The sequence below is a fragment of the Crinia signifera genome, chromosome 6 (assembly GCF_055691185.1).
Source record: "Crinia signifera chromosome 6, ASM5569118v1, whole genome shotgun sequence".
Classification (NCBI taxonomy): domain Eukaryota; kingdom Metazoa; phylum Chordata; class Amphibia; order Anura; family Myobatrachidae; genus Crinia; species Crinia signifera.
In genome coordinates, this window is record NC_139222.1 from 116,023,268 (window position 1) to 116,043,346 (window position 20,079).

The window sequence follows — 20,079 nt, forward strand, 5'->3', positions numbered from 1 at the left end:
GTGGGGCAGCGGGACGTGGTCGCACCCATAGGAACGCCCAGCGTTTCAGGGCATTCCCATGGAAATTTGCCCGTGATGCAGGTGCGGGGGACGGGCAGCTGATGTCAGCAGATATCAGCTGCACAGCCTCTTCCTATACAGGGACGCCGCAGATCTAAGACACCAGAGAGGTGTCTTATGTGTGTAAGCGCTAAAGAAATCATTGAATGGTTGGCGTGCAAGGTGGGGGGGGGGGGGGGGGGGCGGATGTTTGTGTGGGCAGTGTTTAGATGACCTGCAAAGCTGCGAATTTTGCTGTTTTAGAGGTCAATCAGAATAACCTCCACCGTGTTCTCGGCTGCATGGGACTGAAAGGGGTTGCTGACAGAAGAGGATTTCCACAAGGCAACCTACAGCCCCGCACATCCCAATGGTCCATAAAGATATTCAAATGCCGATTCTGTGGGTGCTCAAGGGCCCGAGCACCCACGGAAATTGATAAGCACCCACGGGCCTGATTCCCGCTGCTGGGCCACTATCTTAACTTGCTAATTTGCGGCTGCAGCACCCACATCACCGGACCCGCCACCTGGGAAACAGTATGTATTCTGTCCGTGGAGTACCTGCACTGTGGGGGCATTTATGTACCTGCACTGTGGGGGCATTTATATATATGGAACTCTGTTGCCGTAATTTGAATATTGGAGAACACTGTGATCCATAATATAAATTGGTATTATTTTGTGGCCACACCCCTTCCCCATGAAGCAACTCCTCTAGAACTATACCTAGCCAGGGTCAATAAGCGTGCAGGAAAGATCTTGGCGGACAAGCTACACCCTGGCCACAACCTGTTTGAACCCCTTCCGTCAGGCAGACGTTTTAGGTCCATCCCAGCAAAGACGACAAGAACTACAAAAGGCTTCTTCCCAATAGCTGTCCACCAACTAAACCGTATTGAACGTACCAAATACTAAATACTAACTCGAACTGTTCTAGATACTTGTGAAATGTATGTGATGTATGTTTATGCCTCTCTTCCCACCCCCTTTGTGTTCCCTGATTGATGCTGCACTGTTACCACAAAAAATTCCAAGCATACGCAAGTATACCTGGCCAATAAAGATGATTTGGATTCTGATTCTCTATATTTTTGGCTTGAGCACCCACCAGCAAAAACATAAATCGGCACCTATGTCACAGGGACCTGCCTACACTCCCAAGGTCCTTTTTGTGTTCTTTGATTGGATTTCATCCACTGTATAGAAACAAGGGATAGATGGATGTGCCCTCCAATGGCGCTAATGCTGCAGCTGACCAAATGTCCCTTAATGTGAAGGTACGTTCCTCTTCTCCGAGTATATAATGGCAGATATATACAAGCAAATACCATACGTTCCTCTGATAGAGTGAACGATCCTCTTCTCCGTATGATAGGTTATATGGGATCCACATAGATGGCAGATCTGTCGAATATAGGTCTAAGAGCAATCCTCCACAATCGTGAGATAGACCATACCAGAGCGTGTGTCCCCAAAAACAAAATGGATAGGTATATATAGTGTAAAACCTTTTATTAAACAAATAATAAAAATCAAGCTGGAAGATGAATTAAACTAAATGGCATATTACCATGGATGGTGGAGAACCTGATAGTATAATCTAAGTTCTCAAATAGGCGTAAGTATACAGTGGTGATACCCGGGATGATTACCACTGCTTCCTTAATGCACACAGTAAATCCAAATGTCCAATGCACCTCCAGAGAAGAATCCAAAATAAGAACTCCACTGTATGTGGGCAGTCAGTTCACTTAAAATATGCATATGGATTGTTTGAGGAGGGCTCCAAACCGGTATCTTGTCTAGGACCCCACGGGTCTAAATCTGCCTCTTTCTGACAGTTTTGCCCAGATTGTGACTGCAGAAAATAACTGTCCTGGCACATTACTGGCTGGCACCCTGACTGCAGTAAATAGTCAGGGAGTATTGATTTCTTATGCGGGCAGCATATTATTGGGAATTATTTTTCTAAATTAACTTTTACTTTAGATTACTTTATAATGATAATGATTTATTTAGAGAAAATAATAGGTACTTTAATGAAAGTCTCATGACATCATTAACATGCAAAGACTACATAAATGTCTGATTATAGCGTTGTTGTGCATTTATATTCTGCACAAACATAATATGACTAAGTCTGTGATGTATTTGACGTTGTGGTTGAGGGTAAGTTGGATTCCCATTAATCATCAAACATTGTCATGCAGCTCACTCCTCTAACCAGAATTTGGGTCCCTGATAACACCTCTCACCCTTCCAGCTTAATGCCTAGAAGACAGATGCACCTGTCTCCTTGGCTAAATAGTTTCGCAAAGAAATACGATCGGCCTTAAAACGCAGCCTCTCTCCTGACAGTCATCCTAGAGATAAGATAATCTTGCTAAGCCTCAGGCCAGGAGCGAGGACAATGCTGGTATTATAGATTGGGGAAAGTCATCTACCAAAGACTCGATTCTGTGTCTATTTTTTCCCTACACCTAATAGAAGACTATATCTACAGAAATTATTTTTGTCCACCAGGCTTACAGATATGTACTGTCTGGTGACTTCTAAAATGCAAACCTACCTACCTTTTGACTGTCTGTAAATATCCTGTTTGTTGTATCACTGTCTCCTTTGTAAAGCGCAACGGAATATGCTGCACTATATAAGAAACTGTTAAATAAATAATGTGTGCAACCTTCTCATCCTTTCTGATGGAATAATGTACTTCTATTATTGTGCAAATTGAAGAACTGCCCGTACACCAACTTATTTGGTATACTGACCATACAGGTTGATGCCGAATTTGTCCTCACCGTCTGAGGCTAGTTTACTTCTGTTAGCGTAATGTAAGCCACTTTGTAATGTGGAGCCCATGTCCCGTACTCAGGCTGTACATGCATCCCCTTACACTTGGAGATGAATAACAGGAAAGGGAAGCAGAAACTACTATTGTCACCTAATTGCAAATGGAAGCAGCTGATCATTTCTTATGCCTATAAACTGTTTGTGTAAGCTTATCTGGTTATACGTCTGAGCATACACCTTGCACATATGTGACACAGCACTTTATGCCCAAAACAGAGATTCCTATGACTCAGCATATGGGTGTTAATAATACAACATATTTACATACAGATTGTGCTTATATATTTAAGCCATAGTTGCCTACCCTCCTGCATTCTACAGGAGACTCCCTGAAATAGCGGCACTCTTCTCTCTCCCTGATTAGTCTAGCAATCTCCCTCATTTCACCTAGCCCACATTGGGCCTTATTCTAGTTTACTCTTTCTGACAAAATCCTTCTTAGATGGACAAAACCATGTGCACTGCAGGTGGGGCAGATGTAACTTGTGCAGAGAGAATTAGATTTGGGTGGGGTTTTACTTCAAAGTGAGATCTATATTGCAGTAAATAAAGCAGCCAGTATTTACCCTGCACAGAAACAAAATAACTCACCAAATCTGATGCCCCTTTCCCACTGCAGCCTTAAAACGGCATATTGCCGATTTTTGAGGGGAAAATACCGTTTAAGGCTGCAGTGGGAAAGCGCCAGAGTTGAAATACCGTTTAAAGTTAAACGGTATTTCAACCCGTTTTCCAAGCAGGGTTTTACACGGTAATCTACCGTTTAAGAGGCAATGGGAATGCATCTTAAACGGTAGAGATGATGGCTGATTTTTTCAGCCATCATCTCCGTGTGTGTGCGCTGCCGGGCTGAAAGATTAACCACTTTCAGCCCGGCGGTACGCCCCGCTGCCACCCCCCGCCCCTCCTATTATACTCACTTGTCCACACTGCCCCGCTGTGTCCGGCTGGCTGCTGCTGCGGCTGGATGCCGTTAGCGACGCTGGTCCGGCCACATGCCCCGCCTCCCTCCGTCCTGCTCCACACGGAGCAGCACTGGCCACCAATGTTTTATTTTGTAAGCCAGCGATATATAGATTGCTGGCATGTGCCAGCAATCTATATATTTCTGGAACCACTGGGCACCAATGACAAACCTAAGCCAGTAATATATAGATTGCTGGCACATGCCAGCAATCTATATATTTCTGGAACCACTGGGCACCAATGACAAACCTAAGCCAGTAATATATAGATTGCTGGCACATGCCAGCAATCTATATATTTCTGGAACCACTGGGCACCAATGACAAACCTAAGCCAGTAATATATAGATTGCTGGCACATGCCAGCAATCTATATATTTCTGGAACCACTGGGCACCAATGACAATCGTAAGCCATGATATATAGATTGCTGGCATATGCCAGCAATCTATATATTTCTGGAACCACTGGGCACCAATGAGAATCCTAAGCCAGTAATAAATAGATTGCTGGCACATGTCAGCAATCTATTTATTACAGGCACCACTGGGCACCAATGATTTAGTTATTAGGCAGTAATATATACATAGCTGGCACTGGCCAGCAATGTATATATTACTGTCCACCATGGGTTAAATTGAGCCGACACATAGCACAAATGTCGACGGCTGCGGAATTTGTACGCACCACTGGCCCCTCCCCCACCTTTTATTATGTGAAAACAACTGTGGGTGTGCACCTTTTTAACCCTGAAAAGCCCATTAAAGTCACAGGCACTCATTTGTGCTGTAAAAACGTTTTGAAGAGCTAAAACGTTTTACCTGCAATGGGAATGGTACTTAAATGGCATTTAAAACTGTAATCTGCTGCAGTGGGAATGCTAAATACCATTTAAGATTACCTGTAACTTAAAACGGGTCTGCAGTGGGAAAGCAGCATAATTCTCTCTGCACATTTTACATCTGCCCCCCCCCCTGCAGTGCACATGGTTTTGTCCATCTAAGAAGGATTTGTCGGAAAGAGTGAACTGGAATATTGACACGTCACATGTGACCAAAATTATCATAATGGGCTTGGTTAGGGCATATTTATAGCAAACATTTTAGTCACCCTTTTATCTATTTAAAAAAAAAAACAACGGCGTGGGGTTCTCCCCCACAGCCGTAACCAGCACCAGGCTGAAAGAGCCGGGGCTGGTATTAAAAAATCAGGAAATCCGACATCCGAATAGGGCTTCACTGATTTTTTAAAACCAGCCCCAGGCTTCAGGTCCTGGGCTGGTTCCCAAAATACGGGGGACAAAATGACTAGGGGTCCCCCGTATTTTAAGAACCAGCCCCAGGCCAAACCAGCCAGCAGGGTAATGCCACAGCCGGGGGACACCTATTATATAAGGTCTCGCGGCCAAAGCATTCAGCCCTCTGACCGGTCAGCCTGGCCAGGGGTCCTGGGGAAGTGGGGACCCCCCCAATAAAGGGTTCCCCCCCCCCTCCAGGACTTACCTGACCAGGCTGAAACCTGCTGCTGTCCCCGGTGGCCCTGTGCGGTAGCCACCGGGCTGATTCAGTGTAAAAAAAATAGATTTAAAAACTATTGTTTTAAACTGTGGAACTATGAGTCCCAGCAAGCCTCCCCCGCAAGCTGGGACTTGGAGAACCACAAGTCCCAGCCTGCAGGGCATTAAAGGGCCTGCTGGGTCTTGTAGTTCCACAGTAAAAAAATAGTTAAATAAATACACACTGACACATTAGAAAAATAAAAGTTTAATACATACATTACACAAACACACTGATACTTACCTATCTTGAGCCTGTCGGTAGGTCCCAGGGTCCGGTCCAGTGGTTTGGTTCCGGGGCTGGTCCGGGTCCGGGGCTCCAGGGCTGAATAGTCCGGGGTCCAGGATCCGTAGTAATCCAAAGGGGTACCTGGGGAAGGAAATCCTACTCACCTGCTCCTCTGGCGACCACCCCGGCATCTTCTGTTCAAGTCTCGCTGCTCCCGGCTGCTGGTACCTGGTACATGGGCGTTCCAGCTTTGGAAGTATAGTCACATGGATGGCAGCATATCGTTCGAACGTGCGTACACAATGCACTTTTGTACCGATATGGGGCCGTCCTGTCGGATGAAAATTGAACAGCAAAGAACCGTCGACCGACCGAGTATGGATGGTCAAGACAGTTTTTTTGCCGTTTATCGCTCGTACGGGACAGCGTACACACATATACAATTGAACGGCCGTCCAACCCAGAACGGAAGAACTGCCCGACAATTGTATATATGTGTACCCAGCTTAAGAGCTGTAGTTGAAATACAAGAAGAGTGCTGTGAGAACAGGAGGGAGGAGGGCCCTGCTCTAAGGAGCTTACAATCTAGAGGGAAGGGGAGACAGACAGGTGACATGAGGTGCAGATAAGGAGACCTGAGGCAAGAAGTGAGCATAGCAGGGATGGCCAGGACATGAGGCAGCAGGTAAAGAGAATGGACAAAGTAGTCCTCTCTCTCCTATCCTCCTCTTCCCCCTCCACCTGCACCCTCCCTTTAGCAAGTATACATGTAGTAACTCCTCCTAACTGCTTTGGGGATCATCTACATTTGGATATAAGTAATTTAAAAGATTCCTCTCAGATGTAGCAGTGCACACCCACACTTCTAGGGGCCGCGTTCACAATCTATTTTCTCAATCTTTCCATATATGAAACTAGGCACGCCCTTTGGGTGGAGCATAACATGCCCCCTCAATGGGGCGCTGTGCTAAATTCTACTACCAACTATAATCTCCCTGAACTTAGTTTTCAAAATTAGGCAAGTATGATTTAAGCCCCATACCATACACACTAATATTTTCCTATACAGATACCCTAAGTCTCTTATATGAATTATATAACATCTCTACCCCCTATTCATGTAGTATTTTTTTTATGTTGACCTATTCAAATTAGGTATATATACCCAGCACTTGAGCAGACAGCTACCTACCTTTGATAAGCAATAAGTCATTTTTGTTCAAAGCGAGTCACTGAGTTACCCAAAAGAACTGGATCTTTTCACAGAACACTCATTGATCCCCGCTCTCTTTAGTGAGTCACTTTGCCCATCTCTAATAACGGTTATTATCACCAGCATTGGGCCGACCACACAGACATAAGCGGATGCTGTACAGTGTACCATCTATTCCAGGGCGGTAACTGCCTTTCTGCACTTTACTTCCTTCAGTGTTTTAGGGTATCTATAGGAACGGACTCTCCAGGACACTTACACTACTTCTGGTTGTAGACATTTTATCTGTTTTATTTATAGACCATCCAATCTTTTTATGTATGTTCGGCACTAAGAGAAGTTTAATAATAATGCCTTCATGTGAACACCATACAAGTCACTGCCCAGCTGCCATCATGGGCTCATAGGGAGCTAGTGTTGACAGTATACTGTAGCAGCAGGATACCCAAGCAGCTTGCTCCCTGTGACCTCTCATCTATAAATCCAATTTGTGGCCTATGTGTTCTCCAAGCAGTCCCCCGAGCAACAAGCCCTTGAACATGGGAACACTAGGGCTGACACTGGGACCATGGGCCTTATTCTAGTTCACTCTTTCTGACAAAATCCTTCTTAGATGGACAAAACTATGTGCACTGCAGGTGAGGCAGATGTTACTTGTGCAGAGAGAATTAGGTTTGGGTGGGGTTTTACTTCAAAGTGAGATCTATATTGCAGTGTAAAAATAAAGCAGTCAGTATTTTCCCTGCACAGAAACAAAAAAACTCACCCAAATCTAATTCTCTCTGCACATTTTACATCTGCCCCCCTGCAGTGCACAGAAAGAGTGAACTAGAATAAGGCCCCATGTGAGAGAGGGAGAAACAGCAGCCGCTGCACACCAATGATGATTAGCAGATGACAGAAGGAGGAGGAGCCAGTGGACAGATCTGGACCCACTAATGTCACATAGGGGTAGACTCATATGTTCAGGATACAAACACAGCACTGGAGCAGTAAAGACCAGTGCTGCCAAAATAATAGTTGAACTGGTGACGGTGGCTGTACACTGGCTCGGGCATCTCTAGCAGCACATTTGAGAACCTGTCATGGCACACTAGAGTGTTGTGGCAGTGGCACAGTGATTGAAATGCACTTGTGTAGCTCGAAACAGGGTCACGGGACAATGGATACTTTATGGATATGGTTGCTGGCACCACACCTAATGCTGTCTCTGCCATTGTAACATTATTATGAATAAACAACAGCAATCTGGTACCCCAAGATGTATGTGAACATTCAGTTGCTACGTTTGCCACAAGATGTATAGGTGAGTTAATTAGTACATGCTTAACCATCTGTGCTAAAGCATGGATATCTGTAAACCTGTTAGGGCGACATGGGAATTGAGTTCGGAAACCATAGAGTGCTCACCAATTTTAGTTTATGGTGACCTGAGCGCTTACCTTAATGTAATGGTGACAGAAAGCGTCTGTCCCTGGTAAATTAAACAATGAGTAGTAGAGTGATTTTGTTAATCTCTGCTGGAATGCCACTTTGTCTGTTTGTTGGCCTTTTCATAGGAACCCTTAACCCTTTGAGTGCCAAGTGAATTTGGCAAAATAGGTGTGAATATCGCCAAGCAAACATTTTTATTCATCATAATGACCTGTAATGATTACTATATATATAGGGGGAAATTTATTAAGATGTGAAATACACTTCACAGGTCATGTTGCTATGGGTAACCAATCACATCCTGTCTACTATCTTCTAGAGGGTGGTAAATAAATAAGAAATAGCTTCTGATTGGTTGCCCATAGCAACATGACCTGTGAAGTGTATTTCACATCTTAGTATATTTCACCCATAATCTTTTATTACACAACATATTTTTGTTTGAATTTATATAACAAATGTGAGTGATGCTGTGATGCTGGCATTTGTATTGTATATTATGCACATCTTTCATAGAGAAGTTAGCACTCACAGGGTTAAAAAGGTCAGCACATGGCTGAAATGTGCACCTACTGTACTACTTCAATAAAAATTCAGTGGCACAATGTAACAATTACCATGGAAAAAAACCAAACACTCAGAGTGGCAGGAGGCTGAACACTTATCTAAAAAAAGTAAAAATTATACCAGTTCCCAGAGCCACATACCCCACTAAAGGCAGCCACAGCGCCTGGACACTGGCTACTCTATCACTGCATCAGTCTCCTCAAATGTTTGTGCTGTCTAGCATAGACAGCATAGCAGACAGAATGATTTTGTAACCTGGCGTGAAGCAATGCGCAGAATCAAAAGAATGATAAGCAGCTCAAATGGGTCCTGGAGACCATCTATCTCCCAATATAGTAGCACAAAAATCCAAGAATGGACCGTCACTAGCGCTGGGTGCAAATACAAACACTAATCTCCTAGTGTGGATGACACGGGAGATAAGTGTTGCAATATGATCCTCACTCGGTAGTAGAGTCTGACCGATTTGAATGATCACCTCCCTGGACGTATGTAGCAGACAGACACTTACTTTAAAGTTCTGTCTCGCGTTCACATAGCGGGTACTTTGTCAGGGAAATAACCTTCAAATATGCGTCTGTGTGTCAAATTGAAACAGCACTTACTTTTCAATTCAGTCTCGCGTGCATGTAGCAGGTACTTGAATGGACCAGGTAGTCACTCGAGTAGGGGTAACACACTTTATTCCACACGATTAAAAAACACAAGAAGGTAGCGGGACACAGGTACACGTCAGGAAGCGCAGATAGTCCGGCGGGTTCGCGCTGCAGACGCAGCCGCTGTAGGCGCTTCTAAACGATCCTGGTTCCCTTCTGTACAAACGCTGCTGTGTGGAGCAGGTGAGATGGCGTCAACGCGTTTCAGAACCGGAGTTCCTTTCTCAAGATAAGCCATCGATGGTTCTTAGATCCTTTTAACAGGTAACCTCTGGATCACATGATTATCAATCCTCCAATCGGAACCTGAATAGCCCGGCTAGCATAATATACATTTGTGCCACAACTTTCGCTAACTGTCAGCATGCAAAACTGCCTGGGCAATAGTTAAAAGGTAATACAAAGGATTTTACAATACATAGCATACAAAATATGATATACAATATATAAAATATACATAAAATATATAAAACAGTGAATTATTTTAAAACTACCATATAAAATAGCATATAAAATCTACAATACTACTAAACCCCCTTGAGGTGAATTTTTTAGACCTCACTATTTATATAGAAGGTGGTAACATAAAAACTAAAAACTTCATAAAACCCACGGACTGTAATTCGTATATAGGGTTTGACAGCAACCACCATCACAACTGGATACGCAGCATCCCTAACAGTCAGTTTCAACGGCTAAGGAGAAACTGTAGCGTACTGATGCTGACGTATTCAGACTTCAAGCCAAGCATATGGAACAGAATTTTAGAGAGAAAGGCTATGAACCCAGAGCCATCAATGAAGCCCTGGAAAGGTGCAACAATATAGACAGAAAAGAAATGTTGCAAAGTAAAAGGCCTCCCACACAAGGCAATAATGAAGTACTCTTCATCTCAAAATTCTCTTCCCAGCATCGTGTGGTTGAACACATTAACAACAAGCATTGGGGGATTCTCATCAGAGATCCCGCCCTAAAACAACATCTGGGCAAAAAGCCCCGCTTCGTGTATAGAAGAGTGGATAATCTGAAGAGTTTGCTTGTTAAGAGTGCTATCCCCATCGATAGAAGACCATCTAGAATAACTTCCAAGGGCTTCTATCGATGTGGACAATGCATTATGTGCAAATTATGCCATACCACCAGCAAGATTACCAGTTACAAGTCCAATACCACTAACAAGTCGTACGATATTAAAGACTTTATTACTTGCGGTTCTAATAACTTAGTATACCTTTTAGAATGTCAATGTGGCTGCCAGTATGTAGGCCGCACCAGCCGGATGCTGAAGGAAAGGCTTGCCGAACACAGCCGTAACATAAAAAAGGGTTACGAGCTTCACAGCCTATCTATGCACTTTAAAGAAAAACACGCATGCAACATCAAATATTTGAAATCATTTTGCGGCATAAAATTGTGCAATAAAAACTGGAGAACCCGCAATGTAGAGAGTGACCTCGCCAGACTCGAAATGAGAACCATCTTCGAATTCAAAACACTGGCACCTAGGGGTCTAAATCTTGATTTCGAATATAAATGTTTTTTTTAATAAACATTGATGCTGCTATACATATTGTGCACTTTAAAGTATTGATGCTGCTATTATGCACTTTAACCATTATGTCCTGTATAGGTGTATTCTGCCCTCACTAATCCCTGCTTTTTTCTCATTTTCTTATCTCCCCATGCCCGGCTTTTATATTGTGGAGAGGGATTAGTAGTATTGTAGATTTTATATGCTATTTTATATGGTAGTTTTAAAATAATTCACTGTTTTATATATTTTATGTATATTTTATATATTGTATATCATATTTTGTATGCTATGTATTGTAAAATCCTTTGTATTACCTTTTAACTATTGCCCAGGCAGTTTTGCATGCTGACAGTTAGCGAAAGTTGTGGCACAAATGTATATTATGCTAGCCGGGCTATTCAGGTTCCGATTGGAGGATTGATAATCATGTGATCCAGAGGTTACCTGTTAAAAGGATCTAAGAACCATCGATGGCTTATCTTGAGAAAGGAACTCCGGTTCCGAAACGCGTTGACGCCATCTCACCTGCTCCACACAGCAGCGTTTGTACAGAAGGGAACCAGGATCGTTTAGAAGCGCCTACAGCGGCTGCGTCTGCAGCGCGAACCCGCCGGACTATCTGCGCTTCCTGAGGTGTACCTGTGTCCCGCTACCTTCTTGTGTTTTTAATCGCGTGGAATAAAGTGTGTTACCCCTACTCGAGTGACTACCTGGTCCATTCAAGTACCTGCTACATGCACGCGAGACTGAATTGAAAAGTAAGTGCTGTTTTAATTTGACACACAGACGCATATTTGAAGGTTATTTCCCTGACAAAGTACCCGCTATGTGAACGCGAGACAGAACTTTAAAGTAAGTGTCTGTCTGCTACATACGTCCAGGGAGGTGATCATTCAAATCGGTCAGACTCTACTACCGAGTGAGGATCATATTGCAACACTTATCTCCCGTGTCATCCACACTAGGAGATTAGTGTTTGTATTTGCACCCAGCGCTAGTGACGGTCCATTCTTGGATTTTTGTGCTACTATATTGGGAGATAGATGGTCTCCAGGACCCATTTGAGCTGCTTATCATTCTTTTGATTCTGTGCATTGCTTCACGCCAGGTTACAAAATCATTCTGTCTGCTAGCATTGTATCTTCCATCTTTCTTTGTAACCGGCTGTGACCAACAAAAATATGTTTAAACACAGACTGATACGCACGGAATGTGCTAACAATCTGTTTGATTTTGATTCAGACAATGTCATTATTTTAGATGAGAGTCTTGATAGTGGCATGTATAAAATGGAAAAGCTCTTGATAAAAGAGGGAAAATTATGGTGGGAGACCGCCACCTTGGAACAGTACTTGAAAGACAATATTATACCTAGAGGTCTTAGAGTCGATAAACTTCCCTCTTTTACAACAGAGTCTGAGGACTTCAAAATAGAATGGTCAAAAATTCTCAACCATTGCTCTAATTCTTTAATGAGACTGATTATTAAAGAAAAAAACAAATCCCTTAAGAAATTGGGGGAAGATATAGATAATTTACATACACTCATTAAACCTTATGAGAAATCAGAGGATTTCAAAACTTTAGAAAAATCTATGGCCATTAAAATAGAAAAGAATGAAAAAGAATTGAGAAACAAAAAACATAAAAAATATCAGAGGGACCAGAACGACTATAAAACAGGTAACGAATATAAATGGAAAACATCTAAAGATATCATCTTAGAAGCAGTCCCCAAAAAAATAGATCCACCCAAATTCACCAAAATCAGACCTGTTTTTTCAAATCCACCGGGCACCCCTGTCCGCAATAAAAGATTTATTCACAGACAACAAAACATGCAGAGTGCAGAGGAAGCACCCCCCCGCTATACTCCCTACAGAAGAGATAACCAACATCGGCCAAATATTAATACCCATTATACAGAATCCCGTAATCCATCAAGGGCCAACTGGAGGAGGAATAGGGGGGAGGATAGACACCCCACTTATCCAGTAGGAAATGAGGTTCCCCATTATAATGAAAGAGAGAACCGTTTTTTAGAAAGGCGACGACCACTAAACCAGCACAGATAAATGTATCATTGTATAAAAGGGGTAAACGGGGAGGCCGGTTCTTGGGCATGTCAAAGAAAAAAAGAAACAAACTTAAACTAAGCGAGACCCCAAGCCCCGAGGGAGTAGAGCAGATCATCACTGACGAAACTGCGACTCTCCCTAAGACTAAAATATTCAACCTTAGTGACTACACCCTTACTTCGGAAGAGCAGAGTGTGCTGGAAAAAGGTTTAAAATTCTCACCATCTAGTCGGGCTAATGAGTTTGATGTGTTTATCGACCTTCAACGCTTCATTAGAAAACTTACACTAAAAAAGTTTTTCGATGAACAACCATCGATAGAAATTTCATCGCCGCAACCAGAGGGGGTGAAGATTTTTAGAAAAAAATCCACCTTTTTTCCCCGCCATAAAAAAGGTTCACATATTGATGTCTTTGAAAAATTGGTGAGAGAGGATTTGGAACACACTTCGTTCAAATCCATTAAAGCACCCAACCTCACCAAAATACAACGAGATGCTCTTATTTCCTTAAAAAACAATCAACAAATTGTAATAAAACCCTCCGACAAAGGCGGCGGGATAGTCATCTTAAACAGAGACGATTACCATCTGGAAATAATGCGCCAATTAACAGATAAAGACACCTATAAAAAGCTTCGTAGTGACCCCACAGCCATTATGCAGAAAAAAATGGAGGTTTTCATTAATCTGTACACCACCGAACAAGTGATCACAGAAAAAGAAGCTGGTTTTCTGTTTGTAGACAATCCATCCACCCCGGTACTTTATGTACTACCTAAAGTACACAAGTCCATCACCAAACCCCCGGGAAGGCCGATAGTCGCTAGCATAGGGTCGGTTACCTCCAATTTATCGAGTTTTCTGGACAATAGGATACAACCCATGGTAAAAACTACTAGATCTTATGCAAAAGATACTATTTCTGTCATTAATAAAATCGATGGAGTGATATGGGAACCTAACTATCGGTTGGTTACAGCCGATGTTAGGGCACTGTATACAATTATACAGCATAAGGATGGCCTAGCGGCCATGCGATATCATTTGGACAACAACGGAGTGGTTGAAAAAGAAAAGAATTTCATTTTGGACGGTATCAATCTAGTACTTAACAACAACTTTTTTTGGTACGCAGGGGACTATTACCTGCAAGTAGCAGGGACGGCGATGGGTGCCAAGCTGGCACCGGGGTATGCCAATCTGTTCCTGGCACATTGGGAAGACCAAAGTGTATGGACAGGGCACCCCTGGGAAGCCAGCTTGGCACTCTGGACCCGTTATATCGACGACGTCCTGTTTATTTGGGGCGGAGACGATGAATCACTGGGTGCATTTTGTTCCCACCTGAATAGCAACAACTTGAACATTGAGCTTACATTCACCATCAGCCCCCTTGAGGTGAATTTTTTAGACCTCACTATTTATATAGAAGGTGGTAACATAAAAACTAAAAACTTCATAAAACCCACGGACTGTAATTCGTATATAGGGTTTGACAGCAACCACCATCACAACTGGATACGCAGCATCCCTAACAGTCAGTTTCAACGGCTAAGGAGAAACTGTAGCGATGCTGACGTATTCAGACTTCAAGCCAAGCATATGGAACAGAATTTTAGAGAGAAAGGCTATGAACCCAGAGCCATCAATGAAGCCCTGGAAAGGTGCAACAATATAGACAGAAAAGAAATGTTGCAAAGTAAAAGGCCTACCACACAAGGCAATAATGAAGTACTCTTCATCTCAAAATTCTCTTCCCAGCATCGTGTGGTTGAACACATTATCAACAAGCATTGGGGGATTCTCATCAGAGATCCCGCCCTAAAACAACATCTGGGCAAAAAGCCCCGCTTCGTGTATAGAAGAGCGGATAATCTGAAGAGTTTGCTTGTTAAGAGTGCTATCCCCATCGATAGAAGACCATCTAGAATAACTTCCAAGGGCTTCTATCGATGTGGACAATGCATTATGTGCAAATTATGCCATACCACCAGCAAGATTACCAGTTACAAGTCCAATACCACTAACAAGTCGTACGATATTAAAGACTTTATTACTTGCGGTTCTAATAACTTAGTATACCTTTTAGAATGTCAATGTGGCTGCCAGTATGTAGGCCGCACCAGCCGGATGCTGAAGGAAAGGCTTGCCGAACACAGCCGTAACATAAAAAAGGGTTACGAGCTTCACAGCCTATCTATGCACTTTAAAGAAAAACACGCATGCAACATCAAATATTTGAAATCATTTTGCGGCATAAAATTGTGCAATAAAAACTGGAGAACCCGCAATGTAGAGAGTGACCTCGCCAGACTCGAAATGAGAACCATCTTCGAATTAAAAACACTGGCACCTAGGGGTCTAAATCTTGATTTTCGAATATAAATGGTTTTTTTAATAAACATTGATGCTGCTATACATATTGTGCACTTTAACCCCTTCCTGACAGAGCCAGTTTTTGCGTTCCTGACAGAGCCCTTTTTTTCAAATCTGACATGTCTCACTTAAGTGGGGATAACTTTTTTTTGCTTTTACTTATCCCAGTGATTTTGAGATTCTTTTTTCGTGACACATTGTACTTCAAATTAGTGGTAAATTTGGGTCGATACAGTCTGTGTTTTTTTGTGAAAAATACCAAAATGTCGTGAAAAAATGGAAAATTTAGCAATTTGCAAAATGTTAAATTTTCTTCTTGTGAGACAAATAATCATACCACTCAAAATAGTTAATAACTAACATAGACCATATGTCTACTTTATGTTGACATCATTATTTCAACTTCCTTTTCATTTTTTTGGACACTAGGAGGCTTACAATATGAATAGCAAATTCTCAAATTTTCAAGAAAATTTCAAACACTGATTTTTTTAGGGACCAGTTCAGTTCTGATGTGACTTTGAGGGACTTGTATGTGAGACACCCCCATAAATGATACCATTTCAAAAACTGCACCCCTCACAGTATTCAAAACAGCATTTTGGAAGTTTGTTAACCCTTTAGGTGTTTCACAGGAATTAAAACAAAGTGTAGGTGAAATTTCAAAATTTCATTTTTTTTGCAGATTTGCAATTTTAATACATTTTTCTAAGGAACACAGTACATTTTACTAGAGAAATGTGACTAAAAATTGATTCCCCCAATTCTTTTGTTTTCATAAATATCCTATATGTGGCCCTAGTGTGCACGTTGACCAAACCACAGGCTTCATAATAGAAGGAGCACCTACTTGATTTTGGAGCCTCCTTTTTATGAGATTATTTTTTAGGCACCATGTAGGTTTCTAGGCACCATAAGATGCTAAAAGTTAGGAACCCCCCCACAAGTGACCCCATTTTGCAAACTACACCCCTCAGGGAATTCATCTAGGGGTATAGTGTACATTTCAAACCCCCAGGGGTTTCACCAATTGTGGTACAACTGGGCAGTGAAAATGAAAAATTAAATTTTTTACACAAAAATGCAGTTCTGGCTCAAAATTTTTCATTTTCAGAAGGTATGAAGGAGAAAAAGCACCCCAAAATCTGTGCCCCAATTTCTCCCGAGTACGGCAATGCCTCACATGTGACCAAAAAATACCATTTGGGTGCATGGCAGGACTCAGAAAGGAAGGAGTGATTTTGGGATTTTGCAGCTCAGATTCTGGTGGAATGTTGGTGGGTGCTATGTCGCATTAGCAAGACCCCCCAAGCACCAATACAGTGGAACCCCCCCACAAGTGACCCCATTTTGCAAACTACACCCCTCAGGGAATTCATCTAGGGGTATAGTGTACATTTCAAACCCCCAGGGGTTTCACCAATTTTGATACAACTGGGCAGTGAAAATGAAAAATTACATTTTTTTACACAAAAATGCAGTTCTGGCTCAAAATTTTTCATTTTCACAAGGAATGAAGGAGACAAAGCACCCCAAAATCTGTGCCCCAATTTCTCCCGAGTATGGCAATGCCTCATATGTGACCAAAAAATACCAGTTGGGTGCATGGCAGGACTCAGAAGGGAAGGAGTGATTTTTGGTGGTGGAATGTTGGTGGGTGCTATGTCGCATTTGCAAGACCCCCCAAGCACCAATACAGTGGAACCCCCCCACAAGTGACCCCATTTTGCAAACTACACCCCTCAGGGAATTCATCTAGGGGTATAGTGTACCTTTCAAACCCCCAGGGGTTTCACCAATTTTGATACAACTGGGCAGTGAAAATGAAAAATTAAATTTTTTTACACAAAAATGCAGTTCTGGCTCAAAATTTTTCATTTTCAGAAGGTATGAAGGAGACAAAGCACCCCAAAATCTGTGCCCCAATTTCTCCCGAGTACGGCAATGCCTCACATGTGACCAAAAAATACCATTTGGGTGCATGGCAGGACTCAGAAAGGAAGGAGTGATTTTTGGATTTTGCAGCTCAGATTCTGGTGGAATGTTGGTGGGTGCTATGTTGCATTAGCAAGACCCCCCAAGCACCAATACAGTGGAACCCCCCCACAAGTGACCCCATTTTGCAAACTACACCCCTCAGGGAATTCATCTAGGGGTATAGTGTACATTTCAAACCCCCAGGGGTTTCACCAATTTTGATACAACTGGGCAGTGAAAATGAAAAATTACATTTTTTTACACAAAAATGCAGTTCTGGCTCAAAATTTTTCATTTTCACAAGGAATGAAGGAGACAAAGCACCCCAAAATCTGTGCCCCAATTTCTCCCGAGTATGGCAATGCCTCATATGTGACCAAAAAATACCAGTTGGGTGCATGGCAGGACTCAGAAGGGAAGGAGTGATTTTTGGTGGTGGAATGTTGGTGGGTGCTATGTCGCATTAGCAAGACCCCCAAAGCACCAATACAGTGGAACCCCCCCACAAGTGACCCCATTTTGCAAACTACACCCCTCAGGGAATTCATCTAGGGGTATAGTGTACATTTCAAACCCCCAGGGGTTTCACCAATTTTGATACAACTGGTGAGTGAAAATGAAAAATTACATTTTTTTACACAAAAATGCAGTTCTGGCTCAAAATTTTTCATTTTCAGAAGGTATGAAGGAGAAAACGCACCCCAAAATCTGTGCCCCAATTTCTCCCGAGTACGGCAATGCCTCATGTGTGACCAAAAAGTGTCAGGACTCAGAAGGGAAGGAGTGATATTTGGATTTTGCAGCACAAATTCTGGTGGAATGTTGGTGGGTGCTATGTCGCATTAGCAAGACCCCCCAAGCACCAATACAGTGGAACCCCCCCACAAGTGACCCCATTTTGCAAACTACACCCCTCAGGGAATTCATCTAGGGGTATAGTGTACATTTCAAACCCCCAGGGGTTTCACCAATTTTGATACAACTGGGCAGTGAAAATGAAAAATTACATTTTTTTTACACAAAAATGCATTTCTGGCTCAAAATTTTTCATTTTCAGAAGGTATGAAGGAGAAAAAGCACCCCAAAATCTGTGCCCCAATTTCTCCCGAGTACGGCAATGCCTCATGTGTGACCAAAAAGTGTCAGGACTCAGAAGGGAAGGAGTGATATTTGGATTTTGCAGCACAAATTCTGGTGGAATGTTGGTGGGTGCTATGTCGCATTAGCAAGACCCCCCAAGCACCAATACAGTGGAACCCCCCCACAAGTGACCCCATTTTGCAAACTACACCCCTCAGGGAATTCATCTAGGGGTATAGTGTACATTTCAAACCCCCAGGGGTTTCACCAATTTTGATACAACTGGGCAGTGAAAATGAAAAATTACATTTTTTTACACAAAAATGCAGTTCTGGCTCAAAATTTTTCATTTTCAGAAGGTATGAAGGAGAAAAAGCACCCCAAAATCTGTGCCCCAATTTCTCCCGAGTACGGCAATGCCTCACATGTGACCAAAAAATACCAGTTGGGTGCATGGCAGGACTCAGAAGGGAAGGAGTGATTTTTGGATTTTGCGGCTCAGATTCTGGTGGAATGAATGGTGGGTGCTATGTGGCATTAGCAAGACCCCCGAAGCACGGTGAAATGATGAACCTAAAAATCCATAGATGTGTGGTATATTTTAAAACACTCCTTTATACATAGGCCGGGTTTGTCGGGGCAAGTGTCACACTGGAAAATAGTTTGCTTTCTTATTCCCTTTTTATAGCAAACTTTGCACCTTTTTTGTGTCCTGCCCTTTTTTCCAGTGGAGGGGATTTCATCAGGAAAATGCTGCCCTGGTACAATACGGGGGCCAGTACTAGAAGTACTGGGGCCCTCTGCCTGCTGGTTCCCAAATACTAGGCCCTTTATGACTTCCTCTTGAAAGTGCATAAATGTCCCCCTCTGGCCGGTAGAACGGAATAGCACGTAAGCGTTATACAGTGCCATCTGGATGATATACACGGCCAGCTTCTTGTACCAGATTTTTGTTTTCCGCAGGGCACTGTACGGCTTCAGTACCTGATTTGAAAGATCCACTCCGCCCATGTACCTATTGTAATCCAGGATACAATTAGGTTTGGAGGTGTGGGTACTGGTACCTCGTACAGGGACGGAGGTGGTACTGTCTCCGTGAATTGTTGTCAGTATAAGGACATCCCTCTTGTCCTTATATTTGACCAACAACATATTTTCGGTGCATATTCCCCTGCTTTCACCCCTTCTCATTACTTGGGCAATGTGCGTTTTTGGGAGGCCTCTTTGGTTCTTGCGCACAGTACCGCAAGCTGCTGTACCTCTTGAACCAAGGGCCTTAAACAGGGGGATGCTGGTGTAAAAGTTATCCACATAGAGGTGATAACCTTTATCCAGGAAGGGGTGCACTAAATCCCAGACAATTTTTCCACTAACACCTACGAGGGAGGGGGGGCATTCTGGCGGTTCAATTCTTGAATCCTTCCCTTCATATACCCTAAACCTGTGGGTGTACCCTGAGGTGCTTTCACACAGCTTATACATTTTTATGCCATACCTTGCCCTCTTACTGGGAAGGTAC

The 20,079-nt window shown here is 42.8% G+C and overlaps 1 protein-coding gene across 7 annotated transcripts in view; it reads right to left on the bottom strand.

Annotated features, from left to right (window-relative positions):
* The window catches only part of LOC146008023 (uncharacterized protein C17orf113-like), a 294,190-nt gene that overhangs the window by 43,816 nt on the left and 230,295 nt on the right, over positions 1-20,079 (bottom strand). The window lies entirely within an intron of this gene.